This window comes from Canis lupus, chromosome 13 (assembly GCF_003254725.2).
Source record: "Canis lupus dingo isolate Sandy chromosome 13, ASM325472v2, whole genome shotgun sequence".
NCBI classification, from domain to species: domain Eukaryota; kingdom Metazoa; phylum Chordata; class Mammalia; order Carnivora; family Canidae; genus Canis; species Canis lupus.
This window is the reverse complement of record NC_064255.1, coordinates 19,908,753-19,932,171: the sequence shown is the minus strand read 5'-3', so window position 1 is coordinate 19,932,171 and position 23,419 is coordinate 19,908,753. Positions and strand designations below refer to the sequence as shown.

Below are 23,419 nucleotides of genomic sequence, written 5' to 3'. Positions count from 1 at the left end.
GTGCCATGCCTCTAAGGACCACAAGTGTGCCTCTCATGGGGCCTGGCCAAGGAACTCCAATGCTTGCCTTTCATCAGTACATTCAAAGCCAACATCACAGAAAATTTATTTCAGCTGTCTCATGGTTCAGCCCTTGCCTCTGCAGAGAGAAGAATCGGCTAATGGAAAACTTTGATTTCAGTGTTAGTACGAGACTGTGTTGAAAGAGGAGACTTTTTAATGTAAAAATAGAATCTCCTTAATCCTTTGGTCAATCAGCAACTTTAATTTTCTTTAAGATTTTGCCTAGTACCTGGCATTGGGGCAGCATGTGACTGCAGTGATTAGTGACATAGGCCTCAGACTCAGAGACTTGGTCTGAGTGCTGACTCTGTCCAATATTTAAGGTCGAGCCACATGATATTCCCAGCATTCAGTCATCCTAAAATATGACTCAAGGCAGTGAGTGGGCATTTCTCTCCAGCATAGCAAAACCAGATTTTTAGTTTATAAGAAATGGGCTCAATGGAATGTTTATAGGAAGAAAAGTAATTTCTCATGAAGAATGATAAAAATGTTTCTAAATGAAAGTTTTGCTTGCCCAGTCCCTTTGAACATCTATTCTATAATGTTGTCAAAAACCAGGCTTTTTTGTTCCTCTTATCCCACCCTTCATATCACATGATTTCTATCCTCATAGTGGCAGAAGATCTGCGGCACCTCCAGCCATCACACTTCCAAGCAGGAAGATGGTAGGAGAGCCAAAGGCTTTCTACCTAGCACAAGGAAGCCCTTCCCTTCAAATTTAAACTTAAAAATCATTGGTCAGAATCATGTCACATTACCACTGCTGGCTAGATCATGGCTAGGAAAATTGAATACTTAACCCTCTAGTCTATATGCTAGAGGAAAGCAAGAAAGAGGCACTTGAGAATCAGTGTTGAGTGAGCCAATCCTTAACTAAGGCAGGGATGAGGAAAGACAACGTTAGTTAATGAGTTATTTATTTATAAGCTATTGTTATCTCCACATGAAGATGAACAAGTAGGATTCAGGGAAGTTACAAATGCCCAACATAGAGGTAGAATTTAAGCCTGATTCATTCTGTCTTCAAAATTTTTGCCCTGAAGAACTTGGCTTGTGTTGGACAAGAATCTAGAGTTTTCCTTTAAGCACCTCAGGCTAGAGCAATGTTCTCTATTAAGATGTAGAAGTAAAAAAAAAAAAAATGTAGAAGTAACAATCATGTCTGCAATTGGCAAGATACTGCCTTTACTGGCTAGGACACAGCGGGATTGACACTTTTGTTGATTATTCAAGGTAGAGTCTTGAAGATCCTACTAGACCATTGTAGCCACTGCTCTCTCAATCCAGTAGGCACAAATATGTCTATTTTGTCGCCAATGTCAAGGTGTCCTACTTGATTCAAGTGCCAGTAATTGTCTCTAAACTCTTGCAATGGGTTAAATTGACAAGTTAATATGTCTTTTACATTCATTTTATTGTAAACTTAGCAGAAGGATGTTTAAACTATTATCTCAGGAAGCAAAAAGATGTGTTTCTCAGAACTTCTACAAAAAGGTGACCAATAGGCACTTACCAACTGTGGTCAATAAAGAGGTTAGTGATGAATGGGGTTAGAAGGATTTGAGTTGGCCTCCTGATATTATAAACAATGAGTCAACTAGGGCACAAAGAATATGAGGAGCAGAATGTTAGATAAAATATAAATCACAAGTGCAAGTGTCTGCACATCATTCAAGAGATAGGGCTTCTACTTATTCCAATGCCTGGTGATTTAGATGGAAGGTTTATTTTCCCAGTGTGCTGCCTAATAGTTAGGAATAGAGTTCATGGAATGCAGAGATGCATCAATACAAGATAATACCTACCTTTAGAAGTCTCTGCGTCACAACACAGGGTGAGCCATGGAAAAAGCATAGCACTCATGTCCTTGAAAATGGAAACTAAACTGCATGGCATTTAGAATAAGGTGTACAGCTGCAGTCCTGGGAATGTAAGTAACAGAATCACAGCACTGGCTTTGGAAATTGGCCCATAAAATGATTCATTCATTTTATACACTTTAATGACCACCTACCGAGCTAATCACTGCGACCCTACTTGGAATAACTTGATCACTTGATCACAGACCAAGGGAGACAGTGGATTGCTTTAGAGGGAGGGTCTATTTAAATCAGGCACTATCTCACTTTTGAAAGCTAACCTATCTTATCACCCTTCCCAAGAACAAGAAGTAAATGAGCCCATTATGACTGGGCATGAAAAACTAGTTCTTACTCTGACTTCAAAAGGTTTTGAAGTCTTAACAGGCAAAAACCTTTCGTTAAATAATCAAACAATTAAGAGATATCTGAGAATTACACAAGGCTTATCCCAAAATAAGCAAAAAGCTATTAGTCAGCTGCAGGGTTATCCAATTGTTTATTCAACATGGTCGGTAAAGTAACCTGTGTACGAAATGAACTTTTGGAGGTATCAGTGGTTCTGGGGCATGAAATGGTGACCAATTTCCCTTAGCACTTTCTGAATTAAGCATTTATTTGAACCTGACACCAAATTCATGACTCCTTGTGCCCCAGCACTCATCTTCCCTAGTAGCAAATTTTGTATTCTATTTAAACAGTCTTCCATACTACATTATATGTTCTTTAAGGGATGAGAATGTTTCTTATTCATTTGTGTATACTCAGAAGTTAATACCAAGCCTGGCATATAGTAGATTCTCAATTCATGTTTTTAAAGATTGTATTTATTTATTTGAGGGAAAGAGAGAGAAAATGCACACATGAGAGGAAGAAGCAGACTTCCTTCTGAGCATGGAACCCAACACAGGTCTCGATCCCAGGACCCTGGGGTCATGACCTGAGCCAAAGGCAGATACTTAACTGACTGAGCCACTCAGGTGCCCCCTCAAATCATTTTTGAATACATGGCTATATAAGTTCATCTCTCACAGTTAAAATTCATAATTGGTTAGGAAAATGACATGTCAGAAATATATAAGTAAACTATTCTTAAATTACTTTAATAAAAAGACAAAACCCACAAGTGGGTGAATCAAAACAAGCAGAAGTATTGAAAACTTCTGCTCTATTCTTCTTGGAAAAAACAATAAGATCCCTTCATGTATTTACGAGGAGGAAAAACTGTCTTATGGTCAATCCCTGCTTCTATAAGCACCACACTGGGTGGCTTAAACCACAGACATTTATTTTTCACAGTTGTAGAGCTGGGAAATTTAAGATCAAGGTGCCAGCAGATCCAGTGTCTGGTGAAGACAGTCTTCTTGGTTTGCAGATTATCTTCCCATTGTGTCCTCACATAGCAGAGAGCAGAGGAAGGGGATGCAAACTCTCTCACGTCTTCTCATTAGGGCATTAATCCCATTCACGAGGGCTTCATCCTCGTAATCTAATTCTCTCCTGAAATCCTCACTTCCTAATGCCATCATATTGGAGGTTAGGATTTCAACATATAAATTGTAGATGGATACAATCAGTCCATAGCAAGTTGTTTGCTAAGGTGAAATCTTGAATGGTATCTTTGTTCCTAAGTATCCTAGCTACAACTGACAACTCACACAATGTATAGGACCAAGTCCATGAATTGTGTTCCATCATTTTACTGCAAACTTGTTAGATTTATATGCATGTTAGATAAGCAGGCACTCTGAGTATCTAGTAATTTGGTGTTATTTCAAATGAATGTTCAATACTTATTTACTTGGGCAGGGAGAAATAAATTTTTCTCTAAATAAAATTTACACTAAAATAGACTCACTTACTAATTCAAATTCACTTACCAAAGCACTGAAATAATTTGGCAAAACTTTTATTTTCTCTGCAGTCCTTATTTCTCTTCCATTTTCTTGTGATACTTAATAAACAAGAAATCTTGGGAGGTATATTTATGTGTGCAAATTTTAGATAATAAAACAAATTCTGGAACACAGCATTCTATTATGTATTATTCATTTTTAGAATTTTAACAGACTTTCAGCTATGCCTGGACATGTGAGTCACAACACTCAACAGAGGTAGTGGGTGATAACGAGGAAGCCTTTTCTCTTTTCCACTTGAGGAAGCTCTCTGTTTGTGCAAGAAAAGGTCTAATTAAGCCTCACAAGTCATATGTGGTAAAAATTGAGACATCATGCTAGTAACTTTTTCTAAGGATGCTTTACCTTCCCTGAGCCCTGGTCCCTGACTGGACCCAGATGCCACTTTTGGGGCATGCCACTTAAAATGGACTAAGACTTCAGAAAGATCTAAAGTATCCCCCATTTAGTAAAATAATAGGGCTTCAAAGGAAAGAAGATGGTACAAAGATATTTGCAGATGTGGCTTTTGATGAGCTGAACCCCATTAAGAGTCCCAGGAGATTCACAAAGTTTTTAAGAAAGGTGAATTGGCAGAAATAGCACCAGCTTGGATTGAAAGGAAGAGACACAGGCAAAATGAAAAGAGATCTTTAGAAACCATGAGAATGCTACAAACCTGGAAACATGGCTACTCCCATGAAAAAAAGGATAACCCTAGAAGCAAAAACCCAAAAAGTGAAGCCAAGAGTCATAAGGAACTTAATCCTACTCAAGGCACTATCTACCAATTTGGGCCCTGCTGAATTTCAGAATTACTATGAGTTTATAACTCCTATATGCCTCCCATTACTCCTTGTTTGGAACAGGAGCATCTATAGCATATATTTTATAGGAGTCCCATTATTGAATGTTGGGTGTGTGTGTGTGGAGAAGGTAACTTGACTTTCTTCACAGGTCTTCAGCTTGCAAGGAGCTGTACTCAAAGAAATGTCCTTAAGGAACATCCTAAAAGGCACATTAACACCTGGGCCATCTAAATAAGAAGGACACTCTAGATGCTGAGTTGATGCTGTAGACTTTTTGAGGCCTCCAAAAGAGGTGAATATATTTTGTAGGAGTGAGGGTTATGAATCACTGGAAACCGTAGAGAAAACTGGTTGTCAGGTTTCAACAAATGATTGTCACCTTCTGGTATTCACGGATTTATATGATCTTTTCCAAGTTGAATAAAGCTGGCTTATAATTGGTCAATAATCAGTTCTTTCTTAATTCACTCATTCTTTTCATCCCACATGGAGCACACACATAGTGAGAAGAAAGACTATGTGTTAAGCAACAAAGCAAGTCTCGATAAACTTAGAAGATTGAAATAATATGAAGTATCTTTTCAATGAGAGTAGAATAAAATTAGAAATGAATAGCAGAAGGAAATCTGGAAAATTCACACATGTGTGAAAATTAAACAACACATTATTAAGTGACCAAAGAGTCAAACAAAAATGAAAGGTAAATAAAAAACACATTGAAATATACGAAAATGGAAACACAACATACCAAAACTTACGCTGCAGTAAAAGCAGTGCTCAAAGGGAAATTTATAGCTATAAATGATAACATGAAAAAAGAAGAAAGATCTAAAATCAATAACCTTGGGGATCCCTGGGTGGCTCAGTGGTTTAGTGCCTGCCTTTCGCCCAGGGTGTGATCCTGGAGTCCTGGGATCGAGTCCCACGTCGGGCTCCCTACATGGAGCCTGCTTCTCCCTCTGCCTGTGCCTGTGCCTCTCTTTCTCTCTGTGTCTCTCATGAATAAATAAATAAAATCTTAAAAAAATAAAATAAAATCAATAACCTAGCTTTTCACTTTAAGGAACTAGAAAAAAAGAGCAAAGTAAAGGCAAAGCATGTAGAAGGAAGGAAATAATAAAGATTAAAGTAGAGATAAACAGGAATGCCTGGGGTGGGTCAGTCAGTTAAGCATCTGCCTTCAGCTCAGGTCATGATGCTAGGGTCCTGGGATGGAGCCCTGCAACAGGCTCCCTGTTCAGTAGAGAATCTGCTTCTTCCCCTCCCTGTGCCCCTCCTCCTGTTCATTCTCTCTCTCTCTCACTCTCTCTCTAATAAATAAAATCTTTTTTAAATAGAGGTAAGAAAAATAGAGAATAAACAAAACCAAAATTTATTTTTTTTTAAATCTCAACAAAATTGATTAACCTTAACCTAGGAATAGAAGGGAACTCCATCAACCTAATAAAGGACATCTATGAAAAATTCACAGGTATTATACTTAACATAAGAAACTTTACACCTAAAATAAGGAACATGGATTCTGCTCTCCCCATTTCTATTAAACATTTTACTGGAAGTTTAAGCCAGGACAATTGAGGAAGGAGGAAGGAAGGAATAAGGGGAGTGAAAAAGTATCCAAGTTAGAAAGAAAGAAGTAAAACTATCTCTAGATGACATGATCTCATATGAAGAAAACCTAAAGACTTCACACAGAAGCTATTAGTGCTCATAAGCCAGTTCAGGAAAATTGCAAGACACATCAATATACAAAATACGTTTTATTTCTACACACTAGAAAATGAAATTGAGAAAATAACTCTAGCATCAAAATCCATAAAATACTTAAGGATAAATGTAACCAAGGAGGTGCAAAACTAATACCTTGAAAACCATAAAACATGTTGAAAGAAGTTTAAAAACACCTAAATGAATGGAAAGACATTCTGTATTCATGCATTGGAAGACTTGGTATTGTTAAAATATCAATACTATCAAAAGTGATCTACAGAGTCAATGGAATTCCTACTTAATTAACAAGCTGAACCTAAAATTCATATAGTAGTGCAGGGGACCTTGAAGAGCCAAAACAGTCTTGAATAAAGGCAAAGTTGAAAGACTCACATTTCCCAATTTCAAAATTTACTTCAAATCTACAGTAGTCAAAATAGTATGTTTACTGGTATAAGATATATATATATATAACAAAAAAAGACATATATAAAAAAAAAGAATAGACATATAGATCAAAGGAAAAGTATTAAGAGTCCAGGGATAAACCCATACATCTGTGGTCAACTGATTTTTTGACAGGGACATCAATACATTTAGTGGAAAAAGAATAGTCTTTTCATCAAATGGTGCACAGACAACTGGATAGGCACATGCACCAAAAACGAAGTTGGACCTCTACCACACACCACATATAATAATTAACTCAAAATGGATCAAAGACCTAAATTTAAGAGCTAAAACTCTTAGAAGAAAACATAAGGTTAAATATTTATGACCTTAGATGAAGCAATGTTTCTTAAATATGACCCAGAAGCATAAGCAACAAAAGAAAAAAAAGATAAATTTGATTTCAGCACAATTAAAAGTTTATGTACCTTAAAGGACACTATCAAGAGAGTGAAAAGACATCCAGACAATGAGAGAAAATAATTGCAAATCATATATCTAATGTATTGATAAGCATATATCTGACTGAGAATATTTAAAGAACTCTGACAACTCAACAACGGAAAGATAACAAATAATCCAATTGAAAGTTGGGCAAAGAATCTGTATAGGCATTTCTCCACATTTGATATATAACTGGCCAATAAGCACATGAATATATGCTCAAAATCATTATCATTGGGGAAATGCAAATCAAAATCACAATGAAATTCCACTTCACACCCACTGGAATGACTAGAATTTTTTAAAAAACAGAAAACAACAAGTATTGGTGAGAATGTGGTGATATTGCAACTCTCATACATTGTTGATGGGTCTGTAAAATGGTGCAGTAGCTGCCAAAAACAGTTTGGCAGTTCCTCAAAATCAAAACATAGGATCAGAGTGGCTGCACCAGTTCACATTCCCACCAACAGTGTATGAGGGTTCCCTTTTCTCCGCATCCTCTCCAACATTTGTTGTTTCCTGCCTTGTTAATTTTCCCCATTCTCACTGGTGTGAGGTGGTATCTCATTGTGGTTTTGATTTGTATTTCCCTGATGGCAAGTGATGCAGAGCATTTTCTCATGTGCATGTTGGCCATGTCTAGGTCTTCCTCTGTGAGATTTCTCTTCATGTCTTTTGCCCATTTCATGATTGGATTGTTTGTTTCTTTGGTGTTGAGTTTAATAAGTTCTTTATAGATCTTGGAAACTAGCCCTTTATCTGATATGTCATTTGCAAATATCTTCTCCCATTCTGTAGGTTGTCTTTGAGTTTTGTTGACTGTATCTTTTGCTGTGCAAAAGCTTCTTATCTTGATGAAGTCCCAATAGTTCATTTTTGCTTTTGTTTCTTTGCCTTCGTGGATGTATCTTGCAAGAAGTTACTATGGCCGAGTTCAAAAAGGGTGTTGCCTGTGTTCTTCTCTAGGATTTTGATGGAATCTTGTCTCACATTTAGATCTTTCATCCATTTTGAGTTTATCTTTGTGTATGGTGCAAGAGAGTGGTCTAGTTTCATTCTTCTGCATGTGGATGTCCAATTTTCCCAGCACCATTTATTGAAGAGACTGTCTTTCTTCCAATGGATAGTCTTTCCTCCTTTATCGAATATTAGTTGCCCATAAAGTTCAGGGTCCACTTCTGGTTTCTCTATTCTGTTCCATTGATCTACGTGTCTGTTTTTGTGCCAGTACCACACTGTCTTGATGACCACAGCTTTGTAGTACAACCTGAAATCTGGCATTGTGATTCCCCCAGATATGATTTTCTTTTTTAAAATTCCCCTGGCTATTCGGGGTCTTTTCTGATTCCACACAAATCTTAAAATAATTTGTTCTAACTCTCTGAAGAAAGTCCATGGTATTTTGATAGGGATTGCATTAAACGTGTATATTGCCCTGGGTAACATTGACATTTTCACAATATTAATTCTGCCAATCCATGAGCATGGAATATTTTTCCATCTCTTTGTGTCTTCCTCAATTTCTTTCAGAAGTGTTCTATAGTTTTGAGGGTATAGATCCTTTACCTCTTTGGTTTATTCCTAGGTATCTTATGCTTTTGGGTGCAATTGTAAATGGGATTGACTCCTTAATTTCTCTTTCTTCAGTCTCATTGTTAGTGTATAGAAATGCCACTGACTTCTGGGCATTGATTTTGTATCCTGCCACGCTACCGAATTGCTGTATGAGTTCTAGCAATCTTGGGGTGGAGACTTTTGGGTTTTCTATGTAGAGTATCATGTCATCGGCGAAGAGGGAGAGTTTGACTTCTTCTTTGCCAATGTGAATGCCTTTAATGTCTTTTTGTTGTCTGATTGCTGAGGCTAGGACTTCCAGTACTATGTTGAACAGCAGTGGTGAGAGTGGACATCCCTGTCTTGTTCCTGGTTCCTCAAACAGTTAAAAATATACCTGCCCTACGACCCAGCAATTGCACTGTTGGGGATTTACCCCAAAGATACAAATGCAATGAAACGCCGGGACACCTGCACCCCGATGTTTATAGCAGCAATGGCCACGATAGCCAAACTGTGGAAGGAGCCTCGGTGTCCAACGAAAGATGAATGGATAAAGAAGATGTGGTTTATGTATACAATGGAATATTACTCAGCTATTAGAAATGACAAATACCCACCATTTGCTTCAACGTGGATAGAACTGGAGGGTATTATGCTGAGTGAAGTAAGTCAGTCGGAGAAGGACAAACATTATATGTTCTCATTCATTTGGGGAATATAAATAATAGTGAAAGGGAATATAAGGGAAGGGAGAAGAAATGTGTGGGAAATATCAGAAAGGGAGACAGAACGTAAAGACTGCTAACTCTGGGAAACGAACTAGGGGTGGTAGAAGGGGAGGAGGGCAGGGGGTGGGAGTGAATGGGTGACGGGCACTGGGGGTTATTCTGTATGTTAGTAAATTGAACACCAATAAAAAATAAATTAAAAAAAAAACAACATAGGATCATTGTAGGATACAGTAATTCCCCTCCTAGTATATATACTCAAAAGGATTGAAAAGATATGCTCAAACAAAAACTTGTACAGGAATATTTATAACAGTCTTATTTATAATAGTCAAAAAGTGAATCAACCCAAATGTTCATCAAATGATGTATAGATTAAAAAGGTGGTATATACAATCAATGTCATATTATTCAGCCATAAAAAATGAGGTACTATTACAGGCTGCTACGGATGAACCTTGAAAGTATTATGCTAAATGAAAGAAACCAGAAACTAAAGACCACATATAATATGATTCCATTTATTTGAAATGCCCTGAGTAGGCAAATTCATAGCAACACCCAGGAGGCATGTTAGTGTTTGTCAGAAGCTGGGGTCAGGGGGGAATACGGAGTGACTGCTTAGTAGCTACAGGATTTCTTTACGGTAATAAAAATGTTCTGTGATTACATAGTAGTGATGGATATACTAAAAGCCATTGAATGATAAAAGTAAATTTTATGTTATGTAAATTTTGCCTTAGTTAATTTTTTAAGTTGATAAATACTACAAACATAACAAAATCTCAAAAAAAAAATAGCAAAACATACTGTACCTCTATTATACTCTTTTCCCTATAATTTTTGTCTAGGTGGTCTTTGTATAATTATCTCTTCATATGACAATAATTTTGTACAATCATTTTCTATGGAGAGAAGTAAAAAGCAACTCAAATGCATTTTTAAATGCCACTATTGAGCTGCATAATTGTTTAATCAAATTATACTATGTGCAATAAATTATGGGTGAATATGTGTAGATGTTTTTTAACAAGATATTTAGACTACTTTGCTGTGATTTTAGCATTTTACATGCCATTTTTTCTAGAATTGCCAGGTTTCACTAAGACAAAGTATATCAGGGGCGCCTGAGTGGCTCAGTTAAGTGTCTTTGGCTCAGGTCATGAGCTCAGGGTCCTGGGATTGGCCCCACAACAGGCTCCCTGCTCAGCAGGGAGTCTGCTTCTCTGTCTTCCTCTGTGCTCATGCTCTCTCTCTCAAACAAATAAATGAAATAGTTTTTGAAAAAGACAAGGTATATCAGATGTGCTAAGTAAGACCAATTCAATACATGGGAAGCATAAAAATGCTATTTCATAGTTTGTAATACTGCTTTATGTTTGTGCCCCCATAAAGGTAGGACTTATAAGTACTGTTTTGCCTTCTCATTTAACAAGTATGTTAGTGGAGGCAAAAATTCAATGGAGATGGCAGGAATTATTTAGACTAGCTTTCCATATGAGCAAGAACTAAGAAAGAACATCATTAACCTAGTCATTGCCTCTAAAGGCAAGAAGACTAGAAGACAAAAGTGTAGAACACATTCCTTCAAGATGTTCCCTAATAGGAAAATAAACAAATAATGGAATAGTGTGTTGAGGGTGCACTTAGGGACTGTAAGAAGTGCTACTGGCCTAGAGGGTCTTCTTGGCTAGAGACGGCTTAGGGTAGACACTGATCAGAGGAGCCTTCACAGAGGAGCTCATATCACAACTTAATTTAGAGGGATGAGCTGGATTTTTCCGCACACAATAGTTAAAGAATACTACCAACAGAAAATGTTAGATGGGTCACACATACAATAAAATAAAACAAGATGTCCAATTCTTGGAACCGCAACAGCTTCAGAGGGACTCAAGTGCGTCCAGTAGAACCATGAGAGATCCAAGTGAAGAAACAGGCAGAGGCCAGATAAAGCTCATTGCATTGTTTTGTTCCAGGAATAATTAGATTCACAAATTCATTAGGAAGAGGCATAAATATATATTCACACTTTTATCCAATTATCCCATTTCTGACCACTTTTTCCACAAAATAATCTAAAACACAGAAAGACATTATATACATGAAAATGTTTACTTCAGCTTTTAAATATAAATGCCAAAAAAGGTTAATTATAATTAACTTAAAAGCCTTAGGGGAGACAGAATGACTTAAAAAGTACTCCAATGCAATTATGTGCAACAATTTAACAAGTGATAGATGGAGGATTGCAGACTATAGAAATATAACACAATGTTAAATGGAATAAAGCAGATGCAACAATATATATGGTATGATTGTAAATATGTGAAAATGCCCCTGTCCCAGATATGCTAGGTTTTGGCCAATTTCATAATAGGCCAAGCAGCATCATGAGAAAAGTATTATCTGTGCTTACTAGATTATATGTAATGCAATTAATAATATGCATAATCACTCATGACGCTACCCCTTCCATTCTCAAGAGAGTCCCAGAATGTACATGGATTGTATGGTTCTCCTCCTCATCAGAAGAAACTTTACCCTGAAGAAAGACAATCAGGACCCATTAGCCTTAATGACAATTATGGGTCATTAGAGCAGGGAAATGGTAAGTCTGAGGAAAGAGAAGGTAGCTTCTCAGATTCTTTTGGTCCTACACCTCACTCCATCCTTCAAACTGTTGAGGCTCTTACCAAAATAAATTAAAAATTAGAGAGCAAAACTGTCGCTAATAAATTAAGATCACAAGGAAAGTTATGTCAGAGCTATAACACAGCATAATAGTAGAACGTAGAAGGGATAGTTTTCCAATCCCTGTGATGAGTCCTGGAGCAAGGAACAGAAATGCCGAAGTCCACCTCACCTGAATCAAAAAACCGGCAGAGAGAACAACACACACCAGATTATAATAGAGTCGAAGGAGTCAGGGCAAAAAGAAATCGATACATAGGGATGTGCAAGTTTTTGTTTGCACTTGTGTTTTTGTTTTAATGAACATCTGTGAAAAAGGACAAGAAGGTGAGGTAGTCACCTTACAAAGCAGTCGTTCTAAGGTAAGGGGATTATAAGTGTCTTTTTCCCTTTATCTAAAAATCTTTATAGCTATTCATTTGTGACTCTCCTAAAAATACTTTTATCTAAAATGTTACTGGTTGTATTAGGGCACAGCCCGAGAAGCAGAACCACTAGGGTTCTGAGGATAAATAAGGAGCCCCTCCCTCAATGATCTGATCACCCTTGTCTTCGGACTGGGTTCCTCACCCTCCACCATTCCCTAAATGATGGCTGATCACTCCAGCCTGTCTTCAGGAAGATTCCTGTCAGGTGGGATTAACCCAGAATCCTTTTTTCCCTGATGTTTCAGTTTAGTAATTCTTCATCCACTGACCGCCCCCACCCCCCATAAGTTATCAAGCCCCATCTGCCCATGCTGTTTTTAGAGTGAAGCCTAATCTCTCTTTCGCACTGCAAAATTCCATCACAGTGGTCACCAAAGCCCCCTTCCTTGACCTTTGACTATTTTTTCTTTAACAGAAATTTATTATGAAAAGATGTCAAAACCATAGAATACCAGGCTTGAGTCTAGAAATCAGGAGAACAATGCCCATAATTATGGCACAGAACAAGTTTAGACAGAGAATTACTATCACTGCTTCTAAATTCTGCACAGCCAACATCACTGATCCTTGACACTGGAACCCCCCAGTAGTTCCACTACCTCTGCTGTTCAGAGATAGTCTTGCTTCTACCACTGTTGCTGAAAAACAGCTTCCTCATGATCCCCATTTTTTTCAAGTCACTAACTTTTATTGCAGGTCTGCAGAGAATGCATACGATCAGAGAAGACTTTTATACCCACTCATCTCTTAGCTGCAGAAAAGGCTGGGGAAATGATTATCTACTATCCTTCTGAGGCTTACTAGTGGGGAAACCACACATAGGGTGGATTTCTGAAGCTGGGCAGACCAAAAGAACGAGAATATCCACTAGACATATCAAGCCAATAGGTCTGAGGACAGTCTCTGACAATGAATCCGAAGAGCTTGCAAGGACCTGGCTATCTAGAACTATGGAGTATCTACTGCTTGCCTAGCAGGATGTTAAGTCCTTTGCTGGGTTGAAAGAAGTCAGGGTCCCTCTGCCCTTAAAAATCACATTCAACCCCTCAAATAGTCAAGACTTGACCTTCCCCATGAGGTCAATCCTTTTATCACTGCCCAGTGTCCAGGGAGAGCAAATTTTCCCTTTTGCTTTCAGAAGACCTCATTACTGTTATTGAAAAGAACATTTTGGTCAGAGATAAACAATGGAATGTTTCCACTTCCGTGTTTGAAAAGCTATTTAGAGAAGAGGGAAGAGAGTGAGCAAGGCTTGATGGTGATGTGATGGATGACAAAAGCTTCTCTCCATGCTGCAATGGCCCAGAAAAGGCAACAGTCACACACGTAATGCTCGTTACTGTTAATGGGAGTTGGGTCTGGCATCCAGAGAAGAACATGCCCTTGGAGCTGTACTTCCCTCTGTGGACAAATTGACATTGAGAGAACCTTTGTCATAAATAATCCCTGCCATTCAAAAGAACATTTAGCCCATTTCTGCAGAGGGAAGACAAAAGAGTCATTGAAGTTTCACAGACTCTGGGAGCTCTCTTCAGGAAGACTCACAAAGGCACAACGGGCTTCTGAGCTGCAATGATGGATAAAAGAAGGGGTTCTGCATTGCTTAAACTTGTGATGCCTGTAGAATATACATAATGCCAAATATCTAGGTACAAAATTCCAGTCACTGTTCCCCAAAATAGACAACAGTCCATTGCTTTGTGTAGCATTTCCTTACAATAGAGATAAGTAAAATTAAAATAAATAAATAAATAAATAAAACACTGTCACAGTCCATCCAACCAAGAATCCTGCCTCTGGAAGAATATTTAAAGGTATTTGGTGAATGACAATGTTGGCCCATGTTATGTAAATAACAAATAAGTGAAGGAAGATTGATCAATTGATTGGTTAATTGGTTAATTAAAAGGCTCAACGGCCAACTTCATTGAATCTCTTTGTCTCACCCATTTCCAAGAATCTTTAAATTCTGAAAGCATTGCAGATCAGTGATCCAAACTCTCCTCAAGCCTAAGTATTCAGTTTTGAGGGTAAATTGCATGAAACTGAGAAGTATGAGATAGAGTTCTTTCAGATAACCTTATCTAAATGGAGTACAGTTTATTGGAAGCTTCAGCTTAACAACCCGTACTGGTCCTTTCAACATCCTGGTGTCCCACACTCCCCCATGCTCATTATGCTCTGACCACATTGGGTTTTTCTCTACTCCCTAAATAGATGCAGCTCCTGTCTGCATCGGGGACTTTGAACATCCTTTTTCCTCTGGCTGTGTTTCAACCCCACCACCGCTCAGCCTTTCAGCCCCTCGCTAACAAGAAGACAGACTCTGGTCTCATCACAAGCATTACCACCGCTGACAAGACTCTTCTGATCACTCCATTTGCAGTAGACCTTCTCCCTTCGCTCAGTCCTTTGTCTTCTTCACAGCACTTCTGATCGTTTGTATTGATAGGGTTCAGAACATACCACCCTAAAGTATGCCACTTTGGTGTATGGGTTATTTTGAGCTAAGCGTAATCAGAACCAGCAAATACAGGAAAAGTTCTTTACCTAAAGTAAGTTTAGGTAAAAAAAAAAAAGTAAAAGTAAAAGTTTACTTGCCTAAAATGAAACATATATTTCCCCTTTTGTAGAGAAGATTTACATATTTAAAGGAAATTTTCACAAATAAAGATATTTGTACTAGGAAGAGATTTACTCCCAGAGACACTTTTTTTTTTTTTTAACATGAGACTCTTATCTTCATAACAAGGTGAACTTTTTTTTTTTTTTTTGCCATATAGTTCCTCCCTTCCCCTCCCCTAATTTACCCAACCAAGCACCAAACTTCTATTTCTTTCTGTAACCCAGGATAATATACAAGTCTCAATCATCTAGCCAGCTTCTTAAGTCTCATATTTTTGCAAAACTCCTGTGTGTGTATATACATAATTAAAATTATTTTTTTACTCTCCTGTTACTCTGTCTTAACAATTTAATTCTTAGACTGGCCTTAGGAGCTAGAAGGGTGGAAGGAATACTTTTTCTTCCCTCATCAATATCTTTATTTGTATAGGTTTTTTTCTTTTTTCTTTTCCTCACACTATAGTGTGAGGAAACTTGAACTATAGTTCAAACTCCATGAAGGTAGGTGCAGGGTCTACCTGGATCCTTATTTTATCCTCAGGGCTGGTAAAGTAATTATCACATGATATGAAATAAATAAATAAATTTTGAATAAACAAATGGATATATTCTCATCTGTCTTACTACAGTTGTAAGAAAATGAGAACAAAAGAAAAGCTTATATTAATGGAATCTTTTAGAACAAAGTTTTTCAGGATATATCCTATGGACAACAAATATTTCATATTAGATCTTTTACATTTATAAGCAAACACTAAACAAGAATAGCTCATTTAACAGGAAAATCTTGAAAGGCAGTATAGAACTAACATTTATCTCTTAGTTATTCCAGGATCAATGTCATGTCTTGTAATTCCTCCAATAATCCTGGGATAGATATGAGTAGAAAAGCAAGTTTTATTATTTTATTATCTTTCCTCATCTGCATATGTGAGGCATTTAAAGAATAAACAGAAATGGGATGTGCACATATACATTAGGAAAATTGGAATCAGTATGGATGCAAATGGTTGGAAGTGGCTTTATAGGAAATGTGGGGTTTAAACTGAGTCTTGACAAATCAGGGACATTCAGAAGGTAGAAAGAGAAGATGGGTCCATCCATGCAGATAGAGAGCATGAACAAAGTACAAATAGTAAAGGAGTCCGCACAGAGAACTGGAAAAAACAGTCAAGAGATCACAAGTATGGCCCCTATCAGGAAGAAGTTTGACAGATTGATTCTATCTGCATTCTGGAATTTCTCAAACTCTAAGCTGAGGAGACCAGATTTTATGCTCCACATAAAAACAAACTGTAAAAGATTTGGTTACAAAAATTACAATTGTGGAAAGGGAATTTTTTCATGAAGCCAGAAAAGGGGCCAATTCTTAACAGAGTTGATGTTTCTATCCAAATGCTTGGTAGTGGAAGTAGAAACAGTATAATTTAATTGTATCAATCAGAGTTCATTTAGAAAAACAGAAATCACTCTAAGTACTTTAAACAGAGGGAATTTAAAACAAAGAATTGGATACAGAGACAATAGAAAAGCTCAGAAATAAAATGGAACAGTGAGACAAATCAGGAATTAATGCCAAGAAGCTGCAAGGTGCAACTACCTTCAAGGTGCAACAATGCAAAGAAGCGTATGACTGGAGTCTAGGATCTGGAACTATCCCTTAGAAGCTGGAAACAAAGAGAGCCTGTCAGGATGTAAAAATTGTTTACCATAACATGGAGCCATGGGGCAGTTCTAACTGGTGCTGGAGAAGATGCTTCCGAAAGAAAAGAAAGAAAGAAAGAAGAAAGAAAGAAAGAAAGAAAGAAAGAAAGAAAGAAAGAAAGAAAGAAAGAAAGAAAGAAAGAAAGAAAGAAAGAAAAAGAAAATGCCATGACCTCTCCTTCCACCAATCTCCTCTATCTAGACAGAGGCAACTAGCAAGGTATCTTGGAGAATAAAGTTCCTTGCAAGTCAAAGCAGAAGAAGAGATTAGGGGATGAATCTGAGAGTTAAAAGGCAAAAGACCAGCACATCATTTAAAGAGAAGAAAACCTGGGACTACAGTCATGCCACTAAATGAAAATAAAGAAGTCAAGAGAAAAGATTTACAAGGAAAAGCATCTACATTAGTCACAGTTCTCCAGAGAAACAGAACCAATAGTGTGCACATTTGTGTAGAGAAAGAACGTAAGAGAAAAAGAGAGAGAGAGAGAGAGAGAGAGAGAGAGATCATAAGGAATTGGTTCATGTGATTATCCATACAAAGTCCCAAGATCTGCTGGGTGAGTTGACAAGTTGGAGACTCAGGAAAGCCCAGGGTGTAGTTTCAGTCTAAAGACTGGTAGGCTCAAGACCCAGAAAGAGCCAATGTGTCAACTTGAGTCAGATGAGAGGAAAAATGGATTTGCCAATTTGAAGTCAGTAAAGCAGAAGGAATTATCCCTGTTCAGGGGGAGGCTCTTTGCCTTTTTGTTCTAGTTAGGTTTTCAGCTGATTAGATAGGCCCACCCATATTAGGGAGAGTAATCTGCTTTACTCAATCTACCAATTTAAATGTTAATCCCACCCAAAAACACCCTCACAGAAATACTCAGAATTATGTCTGGCCAAATATCTGGACACCCAATGGCCCAGTCAAATTGACAGATAAAATTAGCCATCATAGCATCTAAGTTGAGTCTGAGTTAACAGCAGTCTATGTGGAAATTCCACGAAAAGGTGTAGAGCTTGGGCAGCCCGGGTGGCTCAGCAGTTTAACCCCTGCCTTCCGCCCAGGGTATGATCCTGGAGTCCCGGGATCGAGTCCCACATCCGGGTCCCTGCATGGAGCCTGATTCTCCCTCTGCCTGTGTCTCTGCCTCTCTCTCTGTGTCTCTCATGAATAAAGAAATAAAATCTTAAAAAAAAAAAAAAAAAAAAAGGAAAGGTGTAGAGCTCAAAGAAGTGGTGGTCAAGATTGGAAAAATAAATTAGGAGTTGTCCAATATACAAGGAACAAACTGAGTCATGGACAGAAATAAGAGAAGATGATAGTTAAAATCATGATCTAGAGGCATTATACGGGTCTCCAGCTAGAAACATTAAACAGTATTAGGTATATTATTATTACTAAGATAGATGGGTCTAAGTTATTTAAATAGATTTTCACCCACACAGGCTGAAAAGCTTTTCTTGTTGGCCTTAAATTAACCAAAACATTCTACTTACCAGAGCAGCTAAGCCCTAGTGATAATGAAATCTTGCTATATTGTTTTTTTATTTAAACTAAATGATCTAATTCAATTCTCAACTTTGTATCCTTGATTCTGAGATTTAGTGAGCATGTCTGCACTCATCATGTTCACACCCTCATAGTTTTATAATCATTATCTGTATTATTTAGGACAGACCAATTATTGTAACATTGACCACAAAATCTCAGTGGCTTAAGATAATAAAAGTTTATTTCTTCCCATGTCATTCTCTGACACGCTGGTGGTAATGGACTCCGCTCCACACAGCCATTCCAGGGCCCAGGCTCTTTTCATCTCTCCCAATGGCCTTTGGAATTCCTTACTGGATCCTCAGTATCCAACCAGTAGGTGCAGAAAAAGAATGAACATGGTGAACTGAGGAGGAGGTTTCTGGGCCAGGCCCACAGATGATGTACATAATATGTTCTTACATGTCACTGGCAAGTACTCATTCATAGGGCCATACTTTTGTGGGGGAAGCCCGGAGTATAAGCTAGATATGTGCCTAGAAGCAAAAAGAAAATGGTATGGTGGGCAGCTAAATATGTTCAACCATGTTGATCTGTTCCTTCTTAAACTATTTTCCAATTTGAGGAGCTTTTGTTCCCATGACTGTATGACCACCCTCCCCTATACATTCCCCAGCTCAACGATACTTCTCATGACCTGAGACATCAGATGGACATAGCATGCTAACAAGGATAAAGAGGAGGAGATGAAAGGAGAACAGAGAACTTCTGAATTGAAATGACCTGAAGAGAAATGTATCTCAAACATCTATCGTGCAGAAGAGGACACTGAGACCCAAAGAGGAAAAGTGAACTACCCAGGGCCACACATCTTTAAATGTAAACCCAGGACTTTAACCCAGCTCTCTTAACATTCTGACCGGGATTCATATCAATACACTGTTATTTCAAATGTGTGCATGCCAAAATTTGGTAGAAAGATGGAATAACATTTCCATGAGCTTTTAATACTCTGAAGCTATATAATAATGTTGGACATTTTGCTGGTGCTTTTGATACAGAAAGTACAAATTTGACAAGCATTCCTAGAAGCCAACCAAACTAAAAATCCAGAGCCCTTCAACTAAACCATTATTGTTAAAATTATTTTCCACAAAGTATTTACTAGGATGCATGTATGCCTTAAGTGGCCTTTTGAAAAGAAGTATTTGCAGTTTTTTGTTTTTGTTTTTAATTTCCCTGCTACTTGCTTTATCAGAATTCTTTCAATTGCTAACAATGGGAAACAACTCAAACTCGCTCAATTTTTAAAAAAGGAATCAACTGAATCATGTAGATATTGCAGGTTTCAGAGAAATCTGTTATCATCAGAGCTCTGTCACCTATCACTCATGTCTACTAATGTTTAATTCTCTTTCTAGGTTGGCCTGATTCCCTTTTCTTGCACACAGACTATTTCCACATGTTGAAAATGATGGCTACACGAGCCCAACAAGTTTCAACTTGAGATCCAGAGAGAAGAGTGAGTCTTTCCTTACAGCACCAATAGAAAAGCCCAAGTGGACTCTAACTGGCCCACCCTCAGTCACCTGCTTTGGATATGAGTGGGGTGCAGGAAGAAGGAGCAGATATTATGATTGACATCCCACCAGACCTACAAGAAGTGGTGAAGGATTTCCCCCAGAAACCAGAAAAGGGGCTATGAAACATGCTGAGCAGAGAAAAATAGTAACTATCACAGTCCATTCTGCTTGCTGATTAGCAAAAAGATATTGGAGATAGAAAAATAGAATCTATTTCTAATATACAACTAGACACATGATATATTAATTATATACTTCTATCTTATCAAAGAGCCGACATACAAAATCAGGACACTTTCCCTCCTCTTTTTTGAATTAAAAAGTTAGAACAATAGACAGCCCAAGATATAGTCTCTCTGTCAAATACCTCTTGTTATTTATAGGTATCCCATGACAAATATCAAATTTATAGTTAATATGGTTACTTATGCAAAAACTAATCATATGAAAGCCTCTCACTTTAAAAAAACAAAAGTAAAGCTAAGTATTGGGTTTAGGAAAGTCCTATGAAATTGTCTGGTTCATCTTTTTCATTTTGCAGATAATGGAACTGAAGACCAAAGAAGTGAAGCTGCCTGGTTCAATTATGCAGCTTTTTATTAAATGAATCCTGGGTTAAAATTCAAGTTTCCTTTCAGGTAGGGAAGTATTTTCCCCCTTGTACATCATTGCTCAAGTTTTTTTACATGTTCCTCACATTGTAAAAGATGTAGAAGCAAACAGACAATTGTCAACTGAAAAGAGAATTTATTGGATCTGTCAATCATTCAAAAAAATTTAAATTTTTATGCAACAAGTTTTAACAGATATTCTCCCCTAACCATATTTTTGAATATACAATCCTGTCATATGTGGAAAAAAATGGTGGCTTGTATGAACCAAGGTTCAAACTGTGTGTTAAATGCTTGTAAAAATAATTACCACATGACATTAAAGTGACATGCATTCTGAGGAATGCTTTTCCTACTTGGCTTCAGAGTTTTGTTTGTGGGGTTTTTTTTTTTCTAAAAAGTTTATCTCCTGCTGTGTCTTCATGTAATTATACACAGCATGATTAGATGGGGAAAAAAAAAATTCCCTAAATACTACGAACAGCCAAAATACAGTTCTAATCAATTCACTTGATGTCAAATTGTTTCAAATGTATCCTGGGTACTAACACAAGCACTCCTAGCTTTTCTTCTTTTAGTAGAAATTAACATCTGTTTTCCCTGACCATTAAATTTCTGCTCACGATAAAATATTAAGATCCTTAAAACTCTAATCAGAAATGCAAATTAAAATGAGATACTACCTTTTGCCTTTCTGGTTCATAAAGATCAAGAATGAAAGTGTCTAGTTTAGCAAGAATGAGGGAGGGCAATTTTATATACTTCTAGGGCAAGTGTAATCACTACACTTTAGGGTAAATATAGGTACTATACTTCTTCTGTAGGCCAATTTGACAACATATATTTAGGACCATTAAGAAATAGTCATGTCTTTTAATTCAATAATTCCACTTTTAGTACTTTGTTCTAAGGAAATTATCAAATACATACAAAAATGTTTATCACCATATTATATATCATAAAAAAGACATCATTAAAAATCAAAAAAGATGTACCTAAATAAATCAGTGATAGCATATATGATAGAATATCTTCTGACCGAAATGACTAAAACTAAAATATTGGCAAATAAATTTTGTCTATCAGTATGATAAAATACTAGGTTGCCATTTTTTAAAAGGTAGAAATATGTCCTAATATAATTGAATTCTTGTTAATTTTGTATGGCAAATGTATGTGTAGCTGTACATATACATACACGCATAAAAATAGATGAATACAAAATACAAGTATATGCATCAAAAATATTCATAGAAGTTATCTCTGCCTGGAGATAATATCTCTTTCAAAATGTTGATGTCATGATTCAATTAATATTTGTAATATTTATATATGCAATATATTATGCAATATATTTATGTGGCATATCTAATATATGCAATATATACTACATATATATAATATACAATAAGATATATATAATTGATACATACAACTATATATTCTTTATTGTATATATTTTATATATTTATTTATAATATTATGTGTATACATATAAAATCTCCTCATCAGAGGACCTGGGAAATAGTAGACTTTCAAAGAATGACAGTCACCTTCTTGCCTTTACAATGTTTTTCTTATGTGACACCCACCCCACACTATTCTACATCGAACATGATTTGGCTCCAAGAACACAATCAGGGATAGAGAAGTATCTCAGGAAGGGAAAAAAGTCAGGCAGAGAACTAATAAGCCTCTGGAGCTCTTTGCAGTGTCTCTGCACGTATCCTCTCAAGCCAAAGCTTTAAGCCGATGTCAGTTTTCAAATGATAACAGAATGACAGGGCTTCATAACCCAGTGTGTGATCTTAAAGTCTACCTTGCTGATGAATATAGGCTAAGGATAACCTTTTTATTCAGAAGGTGTTCTTATTACCTTTTAAAAGCATAAATCAGACCCCGGAAAAGATTAGGTTCATTACTTTAAAATAACCACGTGAAGGAACCCATGGCCACATATCCAAGCTTAATGGATTTTGCCCTCTGAAAGAGGCATAATTTTGGATTCTCCTTCCAGGTCCCTGTTGGGTTTCCATGGGAACAAATGTTTCAGGGTCAAGTCTACTCATCTTGGGGTTGGGGAGCTATATGAACAAGTGAGAGAGACAAAATCTGTCTTCTTTGGGAGTTGATTCAGTCTAACTATGGGCCTATATTTGGCCATAACAGAGGAATGGAAGGTCTGATGCGATAGGACGTTTTAAGGCCAAAGCAGTGAAAGCTTCACTGAAGTATGACATAATTTTTAGTCCTTCAAATTGCTACCTGTTCCCTGACTACCTTTAGTCTGCTTTCCCTTTTGTTCACCAAAAGGGTAGATGGTATCTTATCAGGCTATTCAATACAAAGGAAAAAAGGACTCCCAAACCTCATCCTGCAATCTGACTTAATGGAAATAAAAGTCAAACTGAATGGAACATCGAGGTGTTAGTTACTTCACTGTAAAATAAGCTAATCCTAAACACACCCAATGCCCTACACTACTTGTTAACTCATTGTTGCAAATGCATAATCCAATAGGAACTTCCATTCACCCTCCAAGAAACTGCATTAGAATGCTAAGAGGTGCTTAGAGCATGAGTGGAGGATGCTGACTCCAAAGTAATTCTTTTGGCCAAAGTAGCAGATGTTGCATTCAACCACTTATTCCAGGGAAATATGTAAAGCCTGATTGGAAATGCTGAACATAGGTGAGAGAGGAGGCACTTCTACACAGGCCAAGTTCCACTCAGAGCTTTCTGGTGAATGCCAGTAAAAAGATTGCCTAAATCAA

The 23,419-nt window shown here is 37.2% G+C and overlaps 1 long non-coding RNA gene across 1 annotated transcript in view; it reads left to right on the top strand.

Moving 5' to 3' along the window:
• The window catches only part of LOC125752319 (uncharacterized), a 53,978-nt gene extending 33,009 nt beyond the window's left edge, over window positions 1-20,969 (top strand). The window contains exons 3-4 of the long non-coding RNA XR_007401529.1: window positions 19,874-19,974; window positions 20,577-20,969. This is a non-coding gene — a long non-coding RNA (uncharacterized LOC125752319). The remainder of the gene's footprint in view (window positions 1-19,873; window positions 19,975-20,576) is intronic.
• Window positions 20,970-23,419: the final 2,450 nt, after the last annotated feature.